The following is a 27,332-nucleotide window of genomic DNA, read 5'->3' as shown; positions in this document are numbered from 1 at the left end:
AACCCGCATATTTTGGGAGGTGGTGCGAACTCGACTTGAAGAAACCATCGAATGTCAGGCCATGTTCATGTTGCTGGGAATGTGAGGAACCTCTGAACTTACAACCTAAAAGAGGATCTTGGGGAACCTTAGTTTTCTGTTGGCGAAAAGGGAAATTGCGCGCAGATGGGAGGAGTGCGGTGAGCCCCCAGCTGCGGCACTGAACTCAGGGGATGGGTGTGTGTTGTGTTAGGGATAAAGTAGTGTAAGAGGGTCGGGGTTGCCCCAGAAGTTCGAAAAAGTGTGGGGTGTTTGGACTGAGGATAAGTGAGGATTGGGAACTGTGACAGTTTCTATAGAGTCTTGGGAGGGTCTTGTATGTTGGCTGTGCAGTGGTAACAGAGACTCGGACATCTTGAGTTGACTCCCAAATCCAAGATGCAGCTGTGCGAGACTGTGACCTTAAAGCATAGACCCCTGTGCTCACTGTCTGGGCTGAGGGAGAAGGCTGGGGAGGGGTGGGCGGACAGGGAATCACTGCATTGTTTTACCTAAGTCGACTTGTGTGTGTTTTATAAATATCAATGCAAAATATCTTTTTAAAGAAAGACTGCTGAACAGCCTGCAATAGATAAAACAACAGAAGCAGTTAGAATGTTTTTGGTGGGTTCAAATTGTCTGCAGGTGTAAATCAATATGTAACGATGAGTACTGATGTAGTTAACACATTTTGGTAACCAATCCGCAGAAGTGCATTCACGTCCATAGAGTGACCATTATTTCTAACTGAGAAATCACAGCAGCCCGTGTAGAGGGGAAAAGGGTAAGGGGAAGAGAGAGAAAACACTGATACGAGGCTCGCAACTCTTCCTCTGAGCCTGCTTATCGAAGTCTGTAATGAAACAAAACCAGATTAGAAAAGAATCTTGCAACATTGGTATCATATGTAATCCTTCTACCTACTTATATTAAGTGGGTCTAACTCAGCCCTTTCTTCTCTAAAAAAAAGGTCAGTTTTCTTACTGTCATTTAAGAAAACAATGGTTACAATTTGTCCTTTTAGAATGCTTGTGGTGTACTTTGCACTCTTTGGAAATACAAGAGACTTCAATACATACTAGCCCATCCTAGTTCAGTCATGTAAATCCGAATTAATTATGATATGTACAAGGGCGGCAATGAAAATAGGAGAAACACACAGTGCCCAAACAAACACAAAACTTGATAAACGGATTGTACACACATAAAAGGTACATATATACAAGTAAGATCTCAGTAAGTACATAGAGCAGAAGTAGTAAGTCAAAGTTCCAACCAGATGCTCCTACCGCAGGACACTGGCTCCTCAATGATCCTCTGACATGAACTGCTTTGGGAAGCAACAAGACTCCGACTCCACTCTCCTTTTACACTATAACATCCACGATGGCTGCTGGATTTGAAATTCTGAAAAAACCTATTAGTCTTTTAAGACTAATACCTGTTTCTCCTGGACAGTGGCATAAAAGTACCCAATTACTTTATTGTGGACCTACACAAGAGTCAAGACTACACTGTTAATCTTTGAATTGTTTGTCACTTAACTAAGATGGGGCATTTAAATGGATTACCTCAGTTGTACTCTTCGAAAGAGTTGGCACAAATCTTTACATATATAATTTTTTTACATAATATACCACAAGTTTTCATAACAGACAGAAGTTGTCAATTGGTTTCAGAAGTTTGGCCCAGGATATGTAAAATATTAGTCATGAGATCTTGTCTGTCTACTAGCTATCATCATCAGACACAAAGGTAGAGAGAAGAATTGAAATAATGTACTGAACAGCATCTGAGGTTTCAAACATCATTTGAAGGAGAGGATTAAACCTAGACATTTCAAGCAATGGTGAACGACTCAGCAGTGGAAGACTATTTACACGGATGAAATAACCAGCACTTTGAACACCTTTTCGTATACCATTCCTCTAACAGTGGAAGCCTATTATCTTTGATAACCAGCTTCACAATGGTGTATGCTGTGATACCCCTGGCCCATAAAATGAAAACACTGGCTCCCTGGTAGTCAACTGAATTAGGAGAGGCCAAAGCAAAACTCTGCCCTTTTGAACCACACTGGAGGATACATATCTCATCTGGATCCAAAGACTTATTTACAGTGAAAATAAACTATTATAAACAAATGATTTTTAAAACTAAAGGAACCTATTACTTGAGTGTAGTTATTCTTTCTAAGAATATTCAAACATCTCTTTCAGATTGTAAATGATTTCAAATAAATTCTGTTAGATATCATCCTTCAAGAGCTATATGATCAACGTAATCAGTCAGTTTTTTACTGATACATTCACTGTATTAAGCAGGAGATATACATGGGAGCTTTGGGTACTGTTGTATTCATTGGGAGGTTTATTCTTGCATTACTAGAATGTATTGTCATCACATGCATTCTCAATTCTGTATTCTGTTTGGGGTGTTCTGTGATGGGCGGTTGGGAGATGATCTAAGGGAAGATATTGGAGCAGAGTGGTTGTGTAAGCTGTCCTCTATATATACTTAAATAAACACTTTTACTGAGAACTATTTATGATGTCTACTTGAATTACATCATAATTTTGACGACGAGTGGGATCAAGAACCAAGGACAAGAACCAAGGACAATTTAGGGCGACAGGCACGCTGCTGGGGGGGATAGGCCGTAGCCTTCTGCAGGGGTGCAGGGTGGGGGGTAGGGGGATGGGGTTTGTTAATTTGTCCTTTCTTTGTTTCTATGGCCCTTTGTCTTTCTTCCTTTTTGGTGTCGTAGTTTTTTCGTGTTTCCTACAGTATGTTTCATCTTGAGGGGTGGGGTGCAGCTTTGCTACGCAACGTGTTTGTTTTTACATTTATCCTGATTCGTGTGCCTTACCCCCAATACTTCAAACGTATTTGCACTATTTGCGGATTTCCTGTTTCATGCTTGCTATTGTAGGACCATGTATCACCGTATGGCATTGATTCTGAGTTTTTCTTTATTGTAAAATGAACCTTCTCAAATCCTGAATCTCGCAGAGTACGCTTGATTACAAGTTATATCCTGGACACTTCTTAGACCCTGATTTTCGGGCTGCTGTATTTTTCTACATTGATTTGCTGTACTTACGACTTGACTAGCGGCCGGCCGGGGTGGTTGTAGGCCCATACTTGTATTTACTTGAAGTGACAATAAAGGTTCTCAAAAAAAAAAAAAAGAACCAAGGACAAGATTATGGACAGCGTTCACATTGGCTTTAAAGTATTGATTTTTTACTTATTACTGTGCATGAAGGCACCTGCAGCTGGCTAATTTACTGTGCTTTTGATTGCACCAGCGGCTGACAGGGAGGAACATTTCTTAATTTTTTTTCGTTCGGGAACTGTGTTGTTTCAAGTGATTTAACTTGAACTGTTTAAATTCCTGATTGGATAGTCTTGTTGTGACATTTAACTTTTTCAGTTTGGCGTGTTTTTACGTTTCTTCAGTTTCCTCGTATATTTCATCGTTATTGTTTGGGCAATATTTAAAAAAATAATAACATACCTCTTGTGCCAAACCGTCTACTTGAGCTCGAGCGTTGGATTCCTGGTCTTGAGCGAGGTTCGGAGCGCTGGATTCTTGTCCTCATTGTTTGTATTGCGTAGGCTCATCGGGAACTTAGCCGCGCAATGCATTCTGGATCCCGCTGAGCCTTCTGGGAAATCACGTCATCACGCACGCACGGTGGCCATATTGGAATTATTATTTTTTTTGGTCTGCATTAATCAGCACTGCGCAGTTCGTGCGTTTCAGTGATTCGCACACTTTTAAAGTTGGCTATTTGAATTGCGGATTCAGTGATTCGCACATTTTTAATATTGGCTATTTGAATTGCGAATTCAGTGATTCGCACACCTTTAAAGTTGGCTATTTAATTTGCGAATTCAGTGATTCGCACACTTTTAATATTGGCTATTTCAATTGCGGATTCAGTGATTCGCACACTTTGGATTTCACCAGGAATTTATAAAGTTATATTTCTTGTGCGGGTTGCGGTGATTCGCACACTTGTTGTTACTTAATACCATTCTATTTAAAGACATTCTTACATTGTGATGTTGCTTGTTTAAATTTCGTTTTTACATTATATAGTGTGTTTAAGATGTCCTCAATATTGGCACCTCCACATTTCTTACCTGTTGCTGGGGAACCAAAAATTGAATGGGAATTATGGTACCCAATGTTTTTAGCATATGTGGAAGTTTTGGAGGAAGATGGTTGTTCCGCAAAAAGAAAACATGATCTGTTGAGATGTTGTTTAGGTGGACAGGGAATAAAGGAATTTACTAACACCCCCAATTGAAGGATCTGAGGAGACTGATGTATTCGAAATTGCTGTGAAGCAATTGACTATAAGATTTGGCAAGAAAATAAATACTGTAATGGAAAGATTCAAGTTTTACTCACAAGCTCAAAAAGAAGACAAATCTATTGAAAACTATGTTTCAGCACTACGTGCTTTAGCTGGCTCATGTGCTTTTGATACCATCAACTATGAGCAAATGTTAAGAGATCAAGTTATGATGAAAACGAAAAGTAAGAAGATACAGGAGAGGTTATGGTTGGGTACTGAGTCTTCTTTGAGTGCTGTTGTAAATATAGCCAAAGGCATTGAACAATCTGAAACATTTGTAAATGAAATTAGAAGTCAGTCTCATAGTATTTCTGTAAAAGAACAAGACTTTGCATCTGAAGTGTCCCTAGTTAAGAATCAGTCCTATGCTAAGAAGGCTGTAGCTCCTGTCAAGAAGGAGTTTGAGATGAAAGTGAATAAGTGGGGGGAAAAAGAATTTGCCTCTACTGAGAATAGATTCAGTGTTAGACGTAATTTTATAATTTGTTACAGATGCGGAAGTTTTGATCATGTTGGAAATTTTAAAAATTGTCCAGCTTTGAACAAAATTTTTGTAAAATGTAAAAGAACAGGCCATTTTGGGAAAATGTGTAGATCCACTCAAAAGGTGAATTATGTTACATCTGGTGAAGAAGGGGCATTGGAACAATTTAGTGAATTCAACTGCATTTCCTGTGTTGGCTGTGATAATACTAAAGGTTTTCCTTCCTGCACCATATCCGTTAATGGGGAAGAAATTCAAATGATAGTTGACTCTTGCGCTTGGTACACTATTATTGGTAAAGATGTTTTCATGAAATTAGGTGGTAACAAGGAATTGCTGCCTCCTAATATAAGACCTGGTGGTTACTCTGGGCACAAAATTGACTTGGAAGGTTTCTTTTGGGCTGATTTGAATTTAAAAGGAAGAAGAACTAGAGGCAAAGTGCTCACTTTGCCACTGGATTCAAGCAAGCCGGCTGTAATGCCAGAAACCGGTCCTCGGAAGCTTGTTTCCGGTCTAGGTAAGGCATGGCTTGGCAGTTCGGGCTGGACTGTTCCCATGAGGCACAGGGTCAGACTGATTTGCATATAGCCATGTCTGAACTGGGGTGGCAGAGTGGGCTAAAGAACGGTGATGGATTAAACCCAGATCTCTTGACTGGGTGTGAGTGTTTGATTGGTTCAGATGCTCCGTCCATTACCACCCCCTTTTGTACCGAAGAACATTAACAGCACGCTTGGCCAGACTGGCTGCTAAATTACAAGAATTTCAATGTAGTGTGGAGTATATTCCAGGTCGGTTGAATGTACATGCTGATTCCATGTCTCGGTTCCCTCTGCCACATTTGGTGGATTCTGATGTTACTGGGGAAGAGTGTGTAGATGTAGCATACACTTTAGAAGACGTTGGTGGAATTGGTTTGTCTGGAGTTATTTCAGAGGAAGATTGGAGAAAAGCTATGGCTGAGGATGATGTCTTATGTAAGGTGGTTGAATTTTTACGTGTTGGTTAGCCTGAGGAAAGGAAATTGAATGGAGAGTTGAGCTCGTTTTTCAAGATCAAAGATGAACTTATGCATTCACAAGATATTGTCACCAGAGGCGACAAGATTGTTCCTCCGAGCGGTGTTAGAGAGAAATTAATGACTATTGCATATGAAGGACATATTGGTATGTCCTGTACTAAGAGACATTTAAGAGGGTTTTATTGGTGGCCCTGTATTGATGGCATTGTGGACAAGTGGGTTAGGGAATGTGATCTTTGCTCTAAGAGTGATACATCGGTTAAACCTTTGTCTACTTCTGTGATTCCTATTGATTATGCTGTAGGGCTTCGGAAGAAGTTGGGAATAGACATTATTGGTCCTTTATGTTTGCCTTCTTCTAAAGAAGTTTTGCTTTGGTTTTGATAGACTACTTTTCTAAATGGCCGGAGGTTAAAGTAGTAGAAAGAATTACTTCTTCGCAAGTTATAGAGTTCCTTGATAATGTTTTTTATCATGAGGGTTTGCCATCTGAATTGATTTCTGATAATGGAACGCAGTTTACCAGCAAGAAAATGGAATTGTTTTTGAAGACTTTTGGGATAGTGCATAAAAGAGTTTCTAACTATAACCCTCAGGCAAATGGTCAAGTTGAGTGCTTTAACAGGGTTATTAAAGAATCTATTGAGTTAGCTGTGAAAAGTGATATCGATTGGCGGAAAGCATTACTACTTTACTTACCTATCGTATTTCCCCGAATGCAGTGACTGGTCACTCTCCTTTTGAAATGTTAAGAGGTCGGAAGCCTGGATCAAAACTTTTACCTTCATGGTTAGAGGGGAAAGATTTACGTGATGTGGTTTTGGATTTTGCTCAAGTAAGGGAACGTGTCAAGAATTATCCAGAAAAAATGAATAAATATAAGTTCAAGCATCAATTGCAAGATCAGAGAATTCAGGTTGGTGATTTAGTTTGTGTAAAACTTGGTGGGAATAATAAAAGTAGATGGTCCAGATAGTCTGATCCTATTGAGGTGATTAAGGTATTTACCAAAGCTGTAAGGATTAAGGATGGAAAATTCAAATGATGGTTGACTCTTGCGCTTGGTACACTATTATTGGTAAAGATGTTTTCATGAAATTAGGTGGTAACAAGGAATTGCTGCCTCCTGATATAAGACCTGGTGGTTACTCTGGACACAAAATTGACTTGGAAGGTTTCTTTTGGGCTGATTTGAATTTAAAAGGAAGAAGAACTAGAGGCAAAGTGTATGTAGCAACTAAGGGTGTGTCAATCTTGGGATGGCCTCATCAGAAGGAAATGGGAATGAAGCTCGATCCTAATGCTTCACCGTCTGTGTATGTTGTGTCTGATGGTGATGAACAGTTTGTTACTAGAATTAAGAGAATGTACATGAAAAGTCTTTGATGAGGAACTTGGTGAATATATAGATTTCAGACATAAAATTATTCTCAAGAGTAATGCTATTCCGGTGAGACATAGAGTACGTAATGTACCATTAGCTTACCGTAGCAAAGTGAAGGATATGTTGTCAGGATTGGTACCTAGTAGGGTAATCGAACCCATCGAATATTCACCGTGGGTTTCTCCGGTTGTCCTTTCACTTAAAGGTAATGGGGATCTTCGTTTGTGCATTGATCTTCGCAGCCTGAATAAGGAGATTTGGACTGAGAGACATCCTTTACCTAATATACACGAGTTGATTTCTACGCTATCTGGGGCTAGTGTATTTTCGACATTAGATTTGGCTAGTGCCTATCACCAGGTTATGCTACATGAAGATTCCAAGTGTCTAACAGCATTTATAACACCTGAAGGTATGTACCAATTTTTAAGGAAGCCTTTTGGTTTAGCTAGTGCTGCATCTGTGTTCCAAAGATTAATGAAGGAGGTTTTAGAGGGTTGTGCAGGAGCAATAGCCTTTCAGGACGATGTATAAATTTATGGGAAAGACTTTGAGGAGCATGATAACAATCTAATGAGAGTTCTTAATAGTATACAAAACAAAAGTCTAACTTTAAAGTATTCTAAATGCAAATTTAGACAAGAGAAAGTTGAATATTTAGGACATGAAATATCTAGTCAAGGCATCAAACCCAAGTTTAACCATGTTAAAAGCATTGCAGAGGCACCTGTTCCAGTTAACAAAGAATAGTTGTACTCATTTTTGGGTCTTACTGAGTTTTATAGTAAATTTATCCAAAATTATGCTTCAAAGGTATTTGATCTTAGGTCTCTACTGAAAACAAATGTAACATTTGACTGGGGTAAGAACCAACAATTTGCTTTTGAAATGCTTAAGAAGGAGATTTGCTCGGCGCCATTTTTAAAACTGTTTACGGTGGGGCAGGAATGTGTGGTAGCTGTTGATGCTAGTGGTGTAGAGTTGGGTGCAGTGTTGATGCAGAAAATGAATGGAATTGAACATATTGTTTCGTATGCTTCTAGATCATAGCGTGGTGCTGAATGCAGTTATTCTACCATTGAGCGGGAATTATTGGCGTGTTCTTGGGCTGCACAGCATTTCAGACAGTTTTTGTGGGGAACAAATTTTTGTTTAAGAACTGACCACAAGCCCTTGATTAATATGTTGGCTACAGGTGGCGGAAGAACATTAACAGCACGCTTGGCCAGACTGGCTGCTAAATTACAAGAATTTCAATGTAGTGTGGAGTATATTCCAGGTCGGTTGAATGTACATGCTGATTGCATGTCTCGGTTGCCTCTGCCACATTTGGTGGATTCTGATGTTACTGGGGAAGAGTGTGTAGATGTAGCATACACTTTAGAAGACGTTGGTGGAATTGGTTTGTCTGGAGTTATTTCAGAGGAAGATTGGAGAAAAGCTATGGCTGAGGATGATGTCTTATGTAAGGTGGTTGAATTTTTACGTGTTGGTGGGCCTGAGGAAAGGAAATTGAATGGAGTGTTGAGCTCGTTTTTCAAGATCAAAGATGAACTTATGCATTCACAAGATATTGTCACCAGAGGCGACAAGATTGTTCCTCCAAGCGGTGTTAGAGAGAAATTAATGACTTTTGCATATGAAGGACATATGGGTATGTCCTGTACTAAGAGACGTTTAAGAGGGTTTTATTGGTGGCCCTGTATTGATGGCATTGTGGACAAGTGGGTTAGGGAATGTGATCCTTGCTCTAAGAGTGATAAATCGGTTAAACCTTTGTCTACTTCTGTGACTCCTATTGATTATGCTTAGGGCTCCCGGTTTTCCGTTTAAACGGATTTTTACATATAAATACAGACGGAAAACAATTTTTCCTTTGTCTGTATTTATATGTAAAAAACTGCAAAATACTGCTGTGCTCGAATCCAGAGTTAACTCGCCAGGCCCCCTTCCTGTTGCTGGAAATTCCTTCTCGGGCACACACCTGAGTACTTCACAAGTCATTTGAAGACCATTTACTTGTTAAAGAGGCTTTATTATTCTTTCACCTCATGCCGTAGCCTCCCCCGAAGCCCCTGACTCCTCCTGACCCCGGCCCCATACAGTGCACGTTTTAAACACTTCAATTCGCAGTGCTGTAGCAGGAGATAAATGAATATTTTCCCGTGACAATTGGCATGCCCATGAAGTCGTCCTTGGAGAAAACACATTAACCGATTGTTTAATCAAAACAAACCCCGCATCATAAAATGAGCAGTTACATTTTTTCCTACACAATTACTTATGATTTCTTAAACAGCTTCTATGTCGTTCTCAACATTTACTATGGATAAAAAAAATGTGGGGGAGGAGCCTAGCTCGCGAGCGTAATGGTCGCCTTTTAGCTCGGCTCCCGCAGCCCTCCGGCCTGATCGAATATCCTGTATTATATCCTGTCCGGAGACGACACATTATCGGAGAATTGGAGGCGGAACACCTCACTTGTACTTACCGTTTGGCCCGGAGGTTTCGACGTGCAGCGGTTCCGAAGTTGTGCCCTCCGCAAGACCGGGGCCTCCGTGGAACCTAGACCGGGACCTAGCCGGTGGGATCCGACGACTGTCGGCCCCGGTCGAGAGAGTGAACCCATGATGAGAGCCGTTGTGCGAATATCCCGGCGATCCTGATCCGGGCCTGCCCTGGTGGCCGCGAGGCTGATGTGGGGGAGATGCACCGGTGACTGATTCTGTGAAGGGGTCCCCCCCGCCGCTGCTGTGTCCGGCGGCCCTGGTCCTCTGCGCCCGGACTCTGCTTGTTTGGGGCGCCGGTGCTGGTGTAGGCGGAGACCCGCATTGGGCAGACATCCTTTCTGCACCAAGGCTGCCATTGCTGGGAGCCCCCCGGAGCTCTGTAAAGTCCTACATTTTTGAACTGTTTTTTGAGAATCGCGGAGGGTGGCGACTGGGCTGCCTTCGCGAAATGGCGGCCGACCATCTGGAACCTGTATCGCCTCGTGGCGGCGGGCTTGGGTTGCCTGATTGCGCGGGGGTCTGGTCTGGTGAGCGGGAGCTTACACTCAGAGATATCCTGGAAGCTCTGCGATCCCTGCGCGCATTCCTGGCCCCCGATGTCCCCGGGAGCCCGCCACGATCTGCCGCCATTTTGAGCAGCCGTTTCTTCTTGCCTCCCTCTTGTTTCAGAGACTCCACTGCCTCGCCCCCCTCGACTGCTGCAAGTGTTGCCGCCGCTGATCGACGATCATTTTGTGTGCCGGTGACTTTGGAACTCCCTGCTTTTCGAGGTTCTGACCCCGGGGACTTGGACATTGTGCCGCGGCCCTGTTCGGCTGGGATGCCCGGAAGTATTGGTGGACTGCCGCCTGCGTTTGCACCGATGGCTTCGCATTTGTCTATTACAGAGAACCCCTCGCTTTCCCAAACGGCGGAACTGATCTCCTGCTCTTCATCACCCGTGCTGCGATTGCTGATGTTTATAAACTCTCTACTTGGACTTTTGCTCACTTGCGTATTGATTGACCCCCCTTGTCTACCTGGCAGCAAAAAAATTTTTCGATTGTGTGCTGGTTTGGTATTGAGTAGCTCACTTTACATTGTCATGTAGTGGGTGGGATTTGTTGTTCGGAAGGGCTGGGGGTGATATGCGCGACTCCTGGGTATTATTGCGGTACGACTTCGTGGTGCGATTGTTTGTACCCATTGTGAGGTGTGAGGTCCTCTCCTCTGTAAGTTTTATGGCGCTTGAAATGGTGTCGTCCTGGTCTGTTTTTGCTGCAATTGTCTGGTTGGGCGGAGGGCTGCGGCCGACCGTATTGATTTCTGTTCTCATGCTCCTCCCTCCTGTTTTCTTTCTGTAGGTTTCTGTTTCTTTTTGTCTTGTTCTTCTCTCTTTCTTTCTTGCTATATTTCGGGTTCTGGTTTAGGGCGACAGGCACGCTGTTTGAAGGGTAGGCCATAGCCTTCTACAGGGGTGCAGGGTGGGATGGGTGGGTTGGGTTCTATTTGTTGTTTGTTTTATGGTTCTATGGCCCTTTTGTATCTCTTCTCGTAATGCCGCGTCTGTCCTTGCATCCCGTGGTATGTTCGATGTGGGGTGTGTGGCTTCGTCGATCCTCCTCTTCTGGGTTGGTTACTTTTCGTCTCGATTGCTGTACCCTCCTTGTTACGGATGCTCCTGTTTTCTCCTGTACTCTCGCCACGGGACGCCTGTTTCGGCGTGGTCTTCTTTCTTTCGTTTTTGTGTTTCATTTCCTTTTCTCATTGTTCCGCTTTGCCCTTTTCCCCTCCCCCTCTTTCCCCCTCTCTCCCCTTTTCCTCGCCCCCCCCCCCCTTTTTTTTTCTAGGGGTCATTATGACGGGTTAGTTTTGATGTAATGTTTGTCCGATCCCTCTGTCCTGGCTTGGCTGTGGTTTGGGTGGTGGCGTGTGAAGATGATAATGAACACGTGTAGATTATGTCTAAAATGTCCCTGTCTCCCGGTGTGTATCGTGTTGCCTCTCCTGTATTACGGCCCCATGCCCCCTTATTGTCGCTGAGGATGGTTTTGGGACTTCGGATACCTCTATATTGAAAGTGAGCCTATCGTACTCCTTATCCCCATATTATAAAATTAACCTTTTTTACTCCTGTTTCTTGGCCGTCTGGTTCCTAGGTGTTTTTTCCCCTTTTTTATGATTGTTTTGCCTCTGCTTTTTGTTGATTGAATCTGTACTGTTTGCCTTGGAACCTTTGACCGCTTTACACAGTGATGCTGGCCGATTTGTTGTAGGCCTAGACTTGTATATCCTTTTGATGCTAATAAAGGTTTAAAAAAAAAAAATATGTAATTTCATAATACACTAATCATTAATTCAGGGGTCATTCTGTTTTTCACTTAGAAAATGCATGTCCCCGTATATCACCCTCTCTGGCAAAGTCTGCGGTAGCAGAGCAGGTTCAAGATGTTTAGTTTCACGGAGATGAAGCCAACATAGGTCAATATGGTCTAGCTCCTAAATCAGGGAGTCGAACGGAGAGAGGTAGTGGTATTTTTAGAAGCCCCATGAAGATTTAAAACTCCTTTGTAAGGTCAGGCGTTCTTCTCTTTGTCGAGTTTTATGCCAATGGTTTTTAGCAAGTGCTTGGCAGCTGTTTCAAGACCATCTGTAAGGGCCAAGTTGATTTTATTTTTATTACGTCCTCCTGCTTTTCCTCTTAAGGCTTTACTGTGTGCATATGTCAATTCCCCACATTTGCGTTTTTCCTGCTGTTCTAATTGTTTTTCTACTCACTAGTGAGGTCATGCTTCCGCTAAGAAAATCTGTGTGCAGCGTTAAAGTCAGAGATTCGAGTCCAGACTCGCTGCCTTGACTTTCATCCTCCCAAAGTTGATAAAAATAGTTGCATTGCCTTGTGTAATAGTAACACCAGTTATTTCAAGACTTCGAGGCGTAATTGATGAAGTGCTATATAGGTAACCCTAGGTGTGGCATGCAGCATTGCTTGTAACATAAAACTGCACTATGATCTGACATGCTATGGCACCTGTGTTAGTAACTTAAGCCTGTACAGAGGCTTGTTATGTTACATGACATGCATGTGTGCATAACAAATGTTTATACATAAGCTTGGTGTGTTAAGTGAAATACAGCTGTTAGTAATGTAAGTCTGTATCAGTAATGTTGGTCTGTAAACAGGCCTGTCATGTTACATGAACACTTTTGTTTTCATTTTCATAACTGGGGCTGACTAAACACAACCTATTTAAAAAACAAAAAAAAAGTATGCAACATTTTCTAGCTGGCTTTAGATGGAAATACAGAAGCGCTGGTACATGTTTGCTCCTGATAAATGCTTGTACACTATCTTAAAGTGTTTTTATAGTAGAACTGAGAAGCACAGGTATTCTCTTTTTCAAATTAATCAGTACCGGACCATTTAAAGCACTGCTAAAGCCACAACAAATCGCTAGTTTAGGTGAGCGCAAGTGTGCATTGTCAATTTAAATAAATGTAGAAAAATACTAGCTGTAGCGTTGTTTTTTGCTTGTGGCAAAAATAACTGTGGATAAATACAGAAAAAATGCCCCAAAAATAAATATGGATACAGACGGAAATGGCAAAAAAATAAATACCATAAAACCGGGAACCCTAATTATGCTGTAGGGCCTTGGAAGAAGTTGGGAATAGACATTATTGGTCCTTTGTGTTTGCCTTCTTCTAAAGAAGTTTTTGCTTTGGTTTTGATAGACTACTTTTCTAGATGGCCGGAGGTTAAAGTAGTAGAAAGAATTACTCCTTCGCAAGTTATAGAGTTCCTTGATAATGTTTTTTATCATGAGGGTTTGCCTTCTGAATTGATTTCTGATAATGGAACGCAGTTTACCATCAAGGAAATTGAATTGTTTTTGAAGACTTTTGGGATAGTGCATAAAAGAGTTTCTAACTATAACCCTCAGGCAAATGGTCAAGTTGAGCGCTTTAACAGGGTTATTAAAGAATCTATTGAGTTAGCTGTGAAAAGTGATATCGATTGGCGGAAAGCATTGCTACTTTACTTACCTATCGTATTTCCCCGAATGCAGTGACTGGTCACTCTCCTTTTGAAATGTTAAGAGGTCGGAAGCCTGGATCAAAACTTTTACCTTCATGGTTAGAGGGGAAAGATTTACGTGATGTGGTTTTGGATTTTGCTCAAGTAAGGGAACGTGTCAAGAATTATCAAGAAAAAATGAATAAATATAAGTTCAAGCATCAATTGCAAGATCAGAGAATTCAGGTTGGTGATTTAGTTTGTGTAAAACTTGGTGGGATTAATAAAAGGAGATGGTCCAGATGGTCTGATCCTATTGAGGTGATTAAGGTATTTACCAAAGCTGTAAGGATTAAGGATGGAAAAATTTGGAATTTTAGACGAGTGTCTATGTATAAAAATAGGTCTACTGTTGGGAAACCTCAGTTATCTGTGAAGCATTCTAAGGATTTAGTTGATGAAGATTTTCAGAATTTCTTTGATAGTTTTGGTGTTCCTGAGCCCACCTCGAATGGTAATTTTGGGAATGTTCCTGAGCGTATTTCTGTTCCTATTGAAGAACGGAGTGATATAGTTGAACAGATGGGAGTTTCTGCTAGAACTGAACTAATATGAGTTGCTCCTAAAGTTTCTCGAATTGTTAACAAATTTGTGTGTGAACCTAGAAGAAGCTGTCGTGTTAGAAATGTTCCGATAAAAATGAAAGATTTGGTAACATAATATGGAAGATCTTGTAAGATTTTGTAGGTTTTTTTTCTTTTTCTTTTTTTTGTTTCTTTTTTGAAGGGGGAGGTGTGTTGTATTCATTGGGAGGTTTATTCTTGCATTACTAGAATGTATTGTCATCACATGCATTCTATATTCTGTATTCTGTTTGGAGTGTTCTGTGATGGGCGGTTGGAAGATGATCTAAGGGAAGATATTGGAGCAGAGTGGTTGTGTAAGCTGTCCTCTATATATACTTAGATAAACACTTTTATGATGTCTACTTGAATTACATCAGGTACAGCCACTATAAATTTTGAAATGTGTTATTCCTCCTTTTTGCCTTCACCTCCTTTCTGAGGGGGATTTCTTTTCTCTCTACTAAATCAGGTTCTCCTCTAGAAGGCTGACACATTTTTAAACAGATATCTCAGGCAATAATTTCCCTTCTGACAACTCTTATAAATTCTTCTCTGGAATTAGGTTCTGTTCCAACATTTAGAACTACCACAGTCAACCCTTTATTGAAAAAACATGGGCTGATCTTTCTAATTTGAAGAATTCCCACCCTATCTTGAGGCTACCTTTTACAACTAAGATCTTAGAAGGGCGCGTACCTCAGCAATTGTGGACGCATTGTATTACAGGCTGTTTTCATTCAGCTCACAGCAATGAATCTGTTTTCTTTTCATTCTTGATGATCTCAGTGTAGAGCTAGACTCTAGCAATGTCACTGCCCTGATTTTGCTAGGTTTGCCACTTTTGACACATTATATAATTCCATCCATTTAGAATGCATCAGAGTGGTTGGCATTGAAGGCAGGGCATTTCTTTGGTAAATCTTTTCTTTCTGAGCGGACCGAGGGAAGGAACCTGGCCTCTTATTTGGCATAATTATTTCAGTCAATTGCAGAGTCCCTCAAGGCTCCTCACTTACCATCTGTGTCAGCCCACGGGTAAAGCCGTTTCTGATATGGGCATAAGATCATGCATGTAGATTGACGATACCCAGCTTTTCCTGCAGTTAGACAACAACCTCATATCTTATTCAGCTTTTCAACATATCATGAGGTTAATTTGGCAAAGGATGGGCAGTAACAAACTTATGTTTTAGATCGAGAGAGATCTTGGTTTTTATTGGCAGGAGTGATCTGTGATGCCTCTTTGCCTAATGAGTTAGGCCCTTTGCCTGTCCAGTTTAATGTAGTGAAAAGTCTAGTTATGATTTGTGCCATCAAAGACAAATGCCTGTAGGTTTACTCTGTAGTCTCATCTTGTACTTACCATCAAACTTCTGAGAAAGATACTTACATTTTTATTTTCATATGGTAAATATATGGTGGTTACTAATAGGGTCTCATCTAAACTATGCTAAGTCCTTGTATCTGGAGTTTGCTCACTTTTTGCTACAAAAATTGCATCCAAATGACAGCAGTACATTTACTTTCTGGTGCATCTCGGTTTGCTCATGTGGTGCCTCTTCTCCGTAATTGAAGTGTCTTCGCATTAAGCAAGGGATCAACTTTAGTTTCCTCCGCACTGTACACAAGAGACTCTTTGGCAACTCAGTTGGCTCTAGGAAGCGAGGAAATGGCCATTGCTCCCATCAGCTCTGCAGTGTCAAGTTAGAGCAAATCTGACACTTTGCCCACCACACGGTCTACAGAAAGACTCTTTTGAAATTTCCTTTTAGTTGTCTGTACCGCCACCTTCTACTTTTATATTCAAAACGTTTTCTTCCTTTTTAACCCTATGGTCGGAGTCCTTTTGTTGGGTATGACCTTTGTCGGCTTTCTCCCTGGAAGGCTTCTCCTTTGTCCAGTATTCATTTCGGTCACTCCTTCCTTCTTCCGAATACCTCCCTGATCAACTGCTATCCCCACCGTCATATGGAGGAAAGTCAGAGTTCTTTGTTCCATCAACTCTACACTCCACACGCTGTGGCAGTGATCCAGTCCAGACTTTCAGTTCACCCTTTTACTTCTTAATGTCTGACAGTACCACTTTCTACCTTCCATCCTCCTCTTCATTAAGTTGCAGTTTTGCAAGTACTGAATGTGTCTCAAACTAAGGAGGTATATATTTGTGAAATTATCTTAGGTAATTCAGCTTTTTTCTGACTGTGTGCTGCAGTGGAGAGGCACTGGCATATGGCCAATAGTGTTGTTCCACTCTGAATATTACTGAGAACAATCAAAGAGACTGCATCAGTTGCCCATGTGTTTCGTGTCCAGATTGACAGCTGGAGTAGTTCAGTGTTTGTTCTGTATTTTCTTCAGAACATCCAGTAAGACCATTATAGAAGGAGACCCACACATGATAGTATTTATGCTGTTAAATAAATGCAGTGCACTCCTCAATAGGCGTTCCGAATCTTATTGGAAGACACACAGGGTTATAGTTTATGCTTTTCATGTGCATTTTCTGAGGGTATTTGGCTTTCAGTCAATTCGTTTTGCAAGCAATATTTTTTTACTTAGCGGGCACACTGCCCATTAATGCATTTACAGTCTGTGGATTCATTGCGGGTGCACCAAGGGCAACTACTTTATGTTCATATCCACTGTCTGTAACCTGTAGTGCCTTAGTTATCTATATAATGTTATTAATTTTTCCAGCAGGGCTCTCCGATGGTCTGCATTTAGATTACTTAGGTTTGGATAAATTACAGCACTGGGACCCACCCATCATAGGGTCTTGGATGCCTCTACAGTTCCATTCTAACTGTCTCTATTATAAAAGGTGACTCTCCATTAAATCAATGCATATTTTGGGGACTCTGCAAACTTTCATGAGGCATACACCCAAAATGAGGTTTCAGAGGTTTATATCTGACATAGTCTCTCGTATCTACTTTAACTGGATTAAATTAAACCCGTGAGAAAATAAGCTCGCCATTGGATAAACTAGACTTGCTAGCTAGATCAATATTACTTCACCTTCGTGATGTCAACTACTTAGTCACTGGGCCACATACACCAATCCTTATTGCTACAGTTCCATCTGCCATATTTAAACACTGATTCAGATTGTGACTCAGAGTTCAATCAAATCAATGGGTTTCATTTAATAATTGAGCAACTCTTCAGCAGAACACTGGACCCCTGCCTGATCAGAGGGAGGGAACCCAAATCAATATTAGTCTGGCACCTCCATAAGGGCACTCATTCTCGTGTGTGGGCAATCAGTTTATTAGGGCCTCACGTATTGCGAACCATGCTAGCCGTGGTCACATCAGTTGATTTCCCCCTGCCCTTCAGCACACGCAAATATAACAAGTTTCAGTAGGTATGTGAGAGGCTACTTCACCCCATGGCCAGAGTCAGGACACATAAGACAATTGGATTTGTATCATTAGAGACTTTTGTTAGAAGACAAACTAGCGCACAATAAATTCAGAAATATGATGCCAAATATCTCAACAGCTGTAGCTATAAAGAATGAGCAGATCGTAAACACATTAGAGGCAACATGTTATTCTCCAATTCCCCTTTCTACTGAGTCTTTGCTTCTTATAATTACCATCTAAAAGTCCTTCATGGAGAGAGATGCACTAGGTGATCTAATACCTGTTTGGTATGGGGAGGCTGTGTTTATGAGTGCCCCAGTTGTTATGAGCAAGTGACCTGGATGTTGGAGAAACGAGCTCCATGAATCTAAGATGGGGCTCTCTGTCTGAAAGAGGTGGAGAAGCTTTTGTACTGTTATTGTGAGAAAAAGTCCCATAATTACTGATTTAATGTGTGAAAGACTACAAAAGGCAACATTTAAAACATAAAACATAGACAATTTATACGACTATAAGAACCCCAAGTACACTTTCATAATTCATAAAAAAATAAACAATATATTGTTTATACTGTATCATCAATGTAGCAAAAGCAATGGTTAGGAGGCTTAGACCTTAAGCAAATGATGTGCAGAGTAGCCACTAATGAAAATAACTTCTAAACACACAACAATCCGGAGATAAAGGTTCGTGGTGATTCGTCTGTCCAACATTTTCTGGAAGACTCAGGTGTCCAGTCTCTAATCAGTGGAATCCTGATTGCGTCTGTATTTTCCAGTCCACCACATTCATCTGCACCAGTATTGACTACATTTTGGGCCATGAGACGCCCGGCTGATTCATGTTGTGTACCATGGACATGCTGCCTATTTTCAGAAAAACACAGCTTTCCACCCTCTCTTAGGTCAAGCATTTCACTTGAAAAAAAGCCAGCTCAAAGCTTGAGCCAAATTACTTAAAGCTGACCTTTCGTCGCTGACCATGTTGCACCTTTAGTGGTATCTCTACATCGGGATCTATGGCATACATAGTAGGTTTCTAATTCTACGACAAAGATGGGAGTCGTGCTGAACGTAGCCCTGCTGATCTAAATACAACTACATTTCGACCCTGGAATCCTTGGGCAATGCAATCTTTTACAAACAGGTGTCATACCGTGCCACTCGGTTAGGCAAGCTTGCCGCAGGCAAAATTTCCCAGAGTTGGTGGGTCTGAGTCAGGTGAGAACAGACCTAAGCGTGTAATAGCAACTGTGGCACAGGGGACTGTATCAAAGGAGGTATCTGATGGCAACCTGTCTGCTGGTGGCGTCTTTCAAGCAGGCTCTCTTCTTCCTGGAGGAGACGCGTTCCGTGTAGTTTCTGCTCGCAGAAGGTACTAGGAGTTGCACAAGAGAAATGCTTATTTATTTTCTAATCCAAGATGATGAATAAGATAGAGAGGTCTTTTTCTCCAAATCAACAGGGTGGCAACAAGAATCCTGGGATAGCTTCCTGTTCCTCTCCTAAAAGTCCTTAAGCTCCCCTGCTGTATCATCTACTTTGAGTTTTTTGTCGACTGAATTTTTCCACCTCGGGGCTAATTCTTATTAGCACTCGCTGGCAGGAGCTTTCCAGTATCAGCAGGACATTCCCTCTGGCAAATCCTAAACCAAGAAGTTAGGCCAAGAGTGGTGTCATCGGATGGACTGGCAGATTGTGGCACACAATAATAATAATAATCCATATTTAAAAAGCACAAACATATCACCCCTTAGGGTTTCAAGGCGCAGGTGGCCGTCGGGGGAGATTAAATTAGTATTGCCCAGAGTCACATGGTGCTGAGCTGCCGCCGGGGATCAAAACTATGAGCCTCGTTCTCTGGAGTTAGCCGCTCTAGTCGCTGCACCCCACCTCACACACAAATATACAGTTCTGAAGCAAAAATGGTCCATCACAAGTCTTGGTCAAGGCCATTCAACAATGATCCCAGGAACTGAACAATTAAAAGCTTAAATTTAGCCTTAAGCAAGACATTGACTGCCAAAGTCTCTGAACTTCCAGCCATTTCCCCCACCACTCCATGCTCCTCCAGAGACCCGAATAAGGTGAAAGAATTCCAAGACTCCTTGACAGTGTACTTCGCCTTTCAACTAACCCCATTCTCCCAATGTCCAGCCAGAGTTGGCTACTTGATATGCACATGTCTTGTCCTGCTTTGGCCTGGCTTACACCCTTAATTTCTTCTAATGACCCCACTATTTCTAAATACCAAGATTTCAAGACTACCTTTAAAAGAATGTTTGAAAGGCCAGTCTTTGAACCTGAGGAAGCAATCCGCTATATCCAGCATAGCGTTCTGATGTCCTGACTACATCACTGGCCTTCACCAACTGGCTGCCGAGACGACATGAGTAGAAAGACCCTTAATGACGGCGTTTCGTAGAGGGCTTAAGGAGCAGATTAAGAATGAATGAGTCCATTTTGTCTGGCCCACCTCATTCTCAGAACTGATGAACTCCGCTCTAATCACTGAACACCGGCTGCATAAACGGAAACCAGAGAGACGGAAGTCTCAAACCACACCTGCCCTAGGGGGAAAGCAGGCCTTCTCTAGAAGACTATAAGCAGTTTTAGAAGAACCTTTGTCTGTGCCCATTGCTGAGCCAATGCAGATTAGAGCTGCCACAGGAGCATTATCAGAAGTTGAAAGATAACACTGCAGAAGGATGGGCATTGTATGTATTTTTGTTCTTTAAAGCATTTAGTATGTTCTTGTCCAATTCGTCCTCAAAGTCCCTCGGAAAATCCAAAGGGACATTGTCTATGAAAGGGGTAAAGACACCGCATCGATTCCCCTGTTGGTATGCCCAGAAATTCACATTCATCTTTTTTTCTACTTACTGCTTCCGTGAAACTTTCTGATGGGATAATTTAGAATCTTCTGTGCTACTGAATTGTGGTGGAGCAGACGCTGTATGTCGGATAAGTGGGTCACAGATATAAACAGTGTCCAGATTCGTAAGAAGGTAAGAAGTTTCCTTAACTAGTCTAGGTAGTGGATGTTACTCCTTTTTTTTATGGCCCAGTTAAATAAATAACAACCATTAATGTTACCCTTTTGGGAGCTAAGGAAGTATTATCCTTTAACATAATTACCTCTCCGAATTTTGTCATGATTCTTGGAATCTCCTGGTTGGTACGTCACAACCCATATGTAATTTAGGTTACAAGGACTATCATTATCGTCTCAATCATCTTAGAACTGCTGCACTGAAAGTACCAGTCTAGGCTCAACCTATTGAATCAAGCTTGATCAATGCCCTCTAGTCAATAACAGCTCTTTTTCAACAGTAGTTAAATATATATGAGAAACCTAGGGAACGCCACGCCATCACCTGTAATTTAAGTCTGTCATACATTTAATACCTAAAACTTCGGTACACTATAGCAAGGTATACTCTTAGTCTAAAGATGAAAGGAAGCCTTGAGATAATAGCTACACAAATCGTTACTGAACAGACTCATAGTGTGATTCACATTGCCTGCTGGAGCAGCCAAAGCGACTGCCTCGTGAGCACGCGGCTCACGGTTCGATCCTCGGCAGCAGCTCAGCTCAGCATCATGTGACATCTTGGCAAAAGTTCACTTAATCTCCCCGATGGCCCCAGCATCTTGAGACCTTTAGGGGTTAGTTTGTGCTTCACAAATACCGGATTGATTCTTATTTCTCCTCAGGAAATCTAAAGAACTTAGGTCTTGTATAGATTATACAAATAGCTAAATAAGATCACAATAAAGGATCACTATCCACTCTCCCCCATCACTGCAATTTTTTTAATCTGTCAGAGGAGCCAATGTATTTTCCAAATTAGATCTTCTGGAGGCCTACCAACTTCTACAGGAAAAATTCAGCAATGAATGAAAGACCACATTCCAAACACCAATAGGACAGTTTAAATATAGGGTAATGCACTTTGAGTTGTGCAATGCTTCTCAATATTCCAAAAATTCATGCACAGTATGTTTTCAGACTTTTTTTAATCAGTTTGCGGTCGCATACCTAGATAGCATCTTGAATAATTCCAAGGACCCCTCAACCCATCATCAGCACATAAGCCAAGTCTTATCTCGACTATAGGCAAACCACTGCAATTGAAAGTCTACAAATTTGAATTTGATCACACAGAGGTAGAATTTTTGGGAACTTGTTTAAAAGCCCAAGGATTAACTGTGGATTCCCAAAAGACGTCAGCAATAATTGAATGGTCCACTCCCACCAATTATAAAGAAACGCAGTGCCTCCTGGGTTTTGCAGATCAGGCTTTGCCCAAATAACCAGCAAATGTGTTTGAATCGTAAAGAAAATCTTCAATATGATTCTGTTGGGATTCCAGGGCAGTGCAAGCTTTCAATAAACTAAAGCAAATCTTTAATAAGGCCTCAATTTTGCAACACACAGATCCAACGAGGAACTTTATCGTCGAGACTAATTTTTCAGCTAGAGCAGTGGGAGCTGTTTTGCTATAGCAACAAGAGGATGATGGGATGGAATACCAAATAGTCCACTGTTCCCATATCTTAGCTGCATCATAAAGAAATTATTAAAGGAGGGAGAGGGATAGATAGAGGGAAAGAAAGAGAGAGAGAGAGAGAGAGCTTAGCAATGAAGCTGTACTGCACAGAGTGGGGACATTTTCTCATAGGGAACAAGAACCTTTCCAAACCTGCAGAGGCATTCACAATTTACTATACCTCATAGACATGCAAAGTATGAATGGTCACCAATCCCTGTAGGTTTACTTTTTCAAAAAGTATGACTCCGCAATACAATACATCAGGCCTCCACAAATGTAGTTGCCCGCTTGCTATGATGAATTAGATTTTATCAGGGCAAATTATTTTTAGAGCCTACTGGCCCATTCTGGCTAGCTGACAAAGAGCAGGTGTTCTGTTCACTCAAAAACTAAATGAGCAATAAAGATGCCTTTAAATCTTGTTTTTATCTTGTCACATTTGCTCTGTGCTCAGAGACAGAGGTAAATGTCAGCTCATGTCTTCTCACTATTAGCTACCTATTTTATCTTGGAGGTTTGATGTTTACTTTTCTCCCTCTGACTGCAAGGTTAGAACATTTTGTAAAGTAAACTGTCTGGCAATGGCGCTGTACAAAGAGTGTTAAAGAAAATGTTGTTGGGTGTCAATTGTTTTCCTAGCACATTTAAATAGCTTGTAAACCAACTGTACAAACATTTCAAAATATATTTCAGTAGTTATGAAAAAAATGTTTTATTCTGTGTAATAATAAAAAAGATTTTAACTGGATGAAAATAAATCAGAACACTTTACTAGGTGATGTGCAAATGATTTATATTTTTGCTGAAATCCAATTTCCACAGATTAATGTTTTGACACTATATAGTTTTAGCAGTAAAACTGCATATTAGTGGGAATGTTTGTGGCCGTTTGAAAGGAAAATGTTATGTTTGTAAATGATAGTACTCTTCCACATCATGCTTTAGTAATATAGTTATTAAAGGTGAGTTTTCAAACATGAACTCAGACACATTCCTGCCCCCGCCCTGAAGGCAATGCTATCAATGAAATAAGAGGCAAGTCAAGGGTCATGTGTACTTTGTATGTGGGCTAAATTCCTATTATACATGGAGTAACAGTTTAGTCTATTAAATCAAACAAGCGTGTGTTTTCTGCAGCAGAAATGCTGAACTTGCATATTTGAAGGTGCTCTAATATGTTATTATGAAGAAAAGGGCGGCTCTGTAAAAAACAAATATTTGCCTAGGATCACACACTTTGAGATCAGTTTATGGGTTAAGTACATTACAGTTAGGTCGAGTAGATTATTCTAGTCACTATACCTGGAGGTCTGGTAAAACGTTTATGATTTTTGTGAGGCGAGTACATACCTGGTTCAAATAACATCTTAGCTAAGCACTAAATACACCAATATACCACTTGACCCTTGGAGTATTAATGTCGAGTAGTCCAAGGCTTCTCTAAGAAAGCGTTGTGGGGTAAGCGAATGAAAACTTAATAAACCAGCTAACAGTAATACATAAATCAAGATATGGGCAATATTTTTTTTTAATTAAAAGGAAAATTACTTTATTTACACTCTCTCTCTCCCACCTCCCCCATATTTAAGATTAAAAATGTGCACAGTGTGTTCATTATACTGGTGCTCTTGGGAATACAGCCTCTTCTGTTTCTCCGAGAGAGAGTAGGCATTGTGCAATGTTATGTTAAGGTTTCCCTCTTAAACAATTTCACAGGGAACAATTTGACCGTTCTTGAATGACACTGTCCTGCCTTCTCATCGGATGAGGTCAACCCATCATACCCTTAGAAGTTTGGTCAACTTCAAGTTAGGGAGTTGAATAATGTAAGTTCCTCCCTTTGAGATATATGCCCTGAGCAGCAGTGTACTTTTAGTCTGTTTCGCACGCGGCATTGTCCTGGCCTTCGTCGCATCAGCAGTAAAGGCGGTAGGGCGTATTGCTCCAAGTGGTAAATTACGTGCGTGGACACTGAGCAGAACTGTCAGCTCATTGCCCCACCGTGACCAGTGTCTTCTTATGTGCAGCTCTGGTTCATGGCCCGTTGAGTAAGCGTTGGCAGTGCCAGCACGATTGATGGACCTGCTGTATTCATGTTGTGCTGCTTGCTGTATTAGCAGTTGTATCTGCAGTTTCTTCCTCAAGCCCAGCCACCAGCTCCCTGCCAAAAACAAAGCTAGGAGCCCACATTAGCTGTAAAACAATCTTTGGTCCAGGGGGTCATCTTCACAAGGAGCCAGCTCTTGAACACAGGTCAGTTTGTTGTGACTGTGGGATATGGTTCAGGAATTGTTCTGCAGCATGCATTGTAGGTGCTTGTTCAGCCAACGGGTTGGCCATGGGACACTTTGATTTATCTCTAGGAAAGCCACACGGACAAAGACACATCTATAGACACACATGCTGCGGGGACACGACACAGATGTCACCCATGGGCTAGAGTGGTGCAGGTCCTCCTGAGCTGCAGGAGTAGTTTCAGTTTATCCTGCTTAAGCACCATAGTGTTCCATCGCTTCTGGGCAGCGTTTCATCATTCCATGTATCTCCAGTGCCGATCCTGGGATGTCGGCAAACTCTATCCTTCTAACGTGGCTCATGAGACCCTGTCTGGCAGGCTTGTAGAACTTCCCAGATTTCTGGTATTGAACTTGACAAGGGGTGTTGGCAGAAGTTACCACATGTTTGGGGGTAACAGCAGATATTTTCAGACGCTGTTGGAGTGGGACCCTGGTTCCTGGTGGAGAGATCTTGGCCCCCCCGGCTAATGTTACTGCCCCATCTTCTTACTAAAGTTGCAGGCACTACTTGTGTATTCCAGCAGCTAGCTATGAGACTAGTTCTGGGCAGCTCAGCCATTTTGCTTATTTCATTCTGACTGGTTGTGTCAAGTGATTTGGCATGAAGTGAGAACAGGAACGTCTGTGGAGCTGTAAGCATCCAGGATAGAGAAACCCAAAACAAGGGTCCAAAGGCAAATGTGGCCCACTTAACTTCCTGTTAGCCTGGTCTGCAAGACACATCTGTCATCTGGGCTCTCACTTCACTCCTCCATTGTAACTGCCACTAGAACACAGCAAAGACAAAATGGATTGCAGTGTGACTATGGCCAACTATGTCACCTATTCTCCATATGTGCATCCTCTACCCCTTAAACGGTGCAAATATGCACCCATATCCTCCAATAAAAAGGTCACCTACTAAAATTACATGGCACAGTCAGTGTCAGTTTTCTACAAACCAGTAAGCTGACAGTAGTCACGCTCATCAAAAGGAAGGTACACATGGCATCCTTCGGACTACTGAGCATAGCTCAGGGTTTCAATCCTTGTCTCACATGTGCCACCAGTGCACACACAATATCCTTTGTGGTGAGGTCAATGTCAAAAGCTATGACTTGCTGCAGTACATTCCATGAAAGGGTGTATGCTGTATGGAGCAACACAGGGGACCAGTGTAATGCTAAACAGCTGGCTTGTACTTTGACTCTTTGAACCAAGCCAGACATGCGGCTCTGCTCACATAATGAATTTTGTTGCTTGTCCAACTCTGCGCAGGACTTTACGTGAGGGTCTCAGACCCAGAAGTAATTAAACATGAACACTGAAAAGGGGTCCCTTTTGGGCACTGTGCTACCCTTCCTTAACTTTACTGGCATAAAAACTAATTGATTCATGAACAATGAATGTAAAAATTAAAAGTAAGCCACTGTGGGGGCGTGGCTTGTAGGCCGCACAAGATGGCGGCGTGACTGCGGAGCTCCGTCGCGGACTCCCGATTCCAGATCTCTGCCATCGGAGATATCGGGCTGTTCCACCTCCTGCCACCATAATTCAATACCTCAGGATGAGGTGAGCTACACATGCCGCTTTTTCACTCCTTTTTGAGCCCGTTTGACCCTTAAATATACGGCCGCCATTTTGTTTTTCTTCTCACTCGCGCATTTGCCGTTCTTTAGTGCGCAATGCTTCCTATTACTACTTTTGCCCTTATAACCTCTCCATAAAATACTTATTCTTCGGGGGATTTTTCCAGACACTGTTTCATGCACCAACTAAGTTGCAGGCCTGGAACTTTTTTCCTCACATACTCTCATTACATTATGGATTCAAGTGCTGCCATTTTAGCTCATGAGGGGTGATACAAATATGTTAGTAATTTGAAGCTTAGAGCCTGCTGCATTTTTTCTCCTTTGGTGAATATTTGAGGCCTTTTCTTTCTTTCTGACTCCTCCTTCGCTGGCCCATATATTTTGATACTGCTTTTCACCTTAATTGCGGCATTGAGAGTCCACTTCCCTTTTCCATACCATTTTATTTCACCTCTATGGGGAAACTCCAGAACCTTAAACTCTCTACTTACGCTAAAACTGCTACCTGCTCGGATCCTGACTCGACTCTTCTAGAAATGGAGGAAGCTCCTCCACAGACTTCTGATTCTCCACCAGGCGCAATTCCGAAAATGCACACCTCTAGTAAGCTTCCAACATCAGCATCTACCAAACGCCTCAAGAAGGACCCTCCCTCCCCAGGACATTCTTCGGCTTCTGCTTCTAGGGACTTAATTGGAGGAGATTCGTGCTCTCAAACCATTCATGGAGGAAACCACCAAGACTTTACAATTTTTGCATGATAAATGGTCCTCACTGGAATCCTGTGTGCTTATTGTAGAGCAATCGACAGAATCTCTTCAGACATCATGTTCCCGGATTTCTTCTATGGAGGCGGATATATCACATCTCAAGAAGCAAGCTGAGGATTTGGAAAATCGAAACCGCAGGAATAATCTTCGACTTTATGGACTTCCGGAACACACTGAAGGATCTAATCCCACTGCTTTCTTTCAATCTTTTCCTCCAAAGATTTTGGACCTACCTACCTCTCTTACCTTCAACATTCAAAGAGCACATAGAGTTGGTCCGAAAATATCTACAAAACCCCGAGGTGTCATTATACTGTTTCTACAATATACTGACCTTCTTCAGGTTTTGTCAGCCACC

This window comes from Lissotriton helveticus, chromosome 7, assembly GCF_964261635.1.
Source record: "Lissotriton helveticus chromosome 7, aLisHel1.1, whole genome shotgun sequence".
In the NCBI taxonomy this organism is placed as follows: domain Eukaryota; kingdom Metazoa; phylum Chordata; class Amphibia; order Caudata; family Salamandridae; genus Lissotriton; species Lissotriton helveticus.
The sequence above is the reverse complement of the archived record's forward strand: the minus strand, read 5'-3'. Positions refer to the sequence as shown.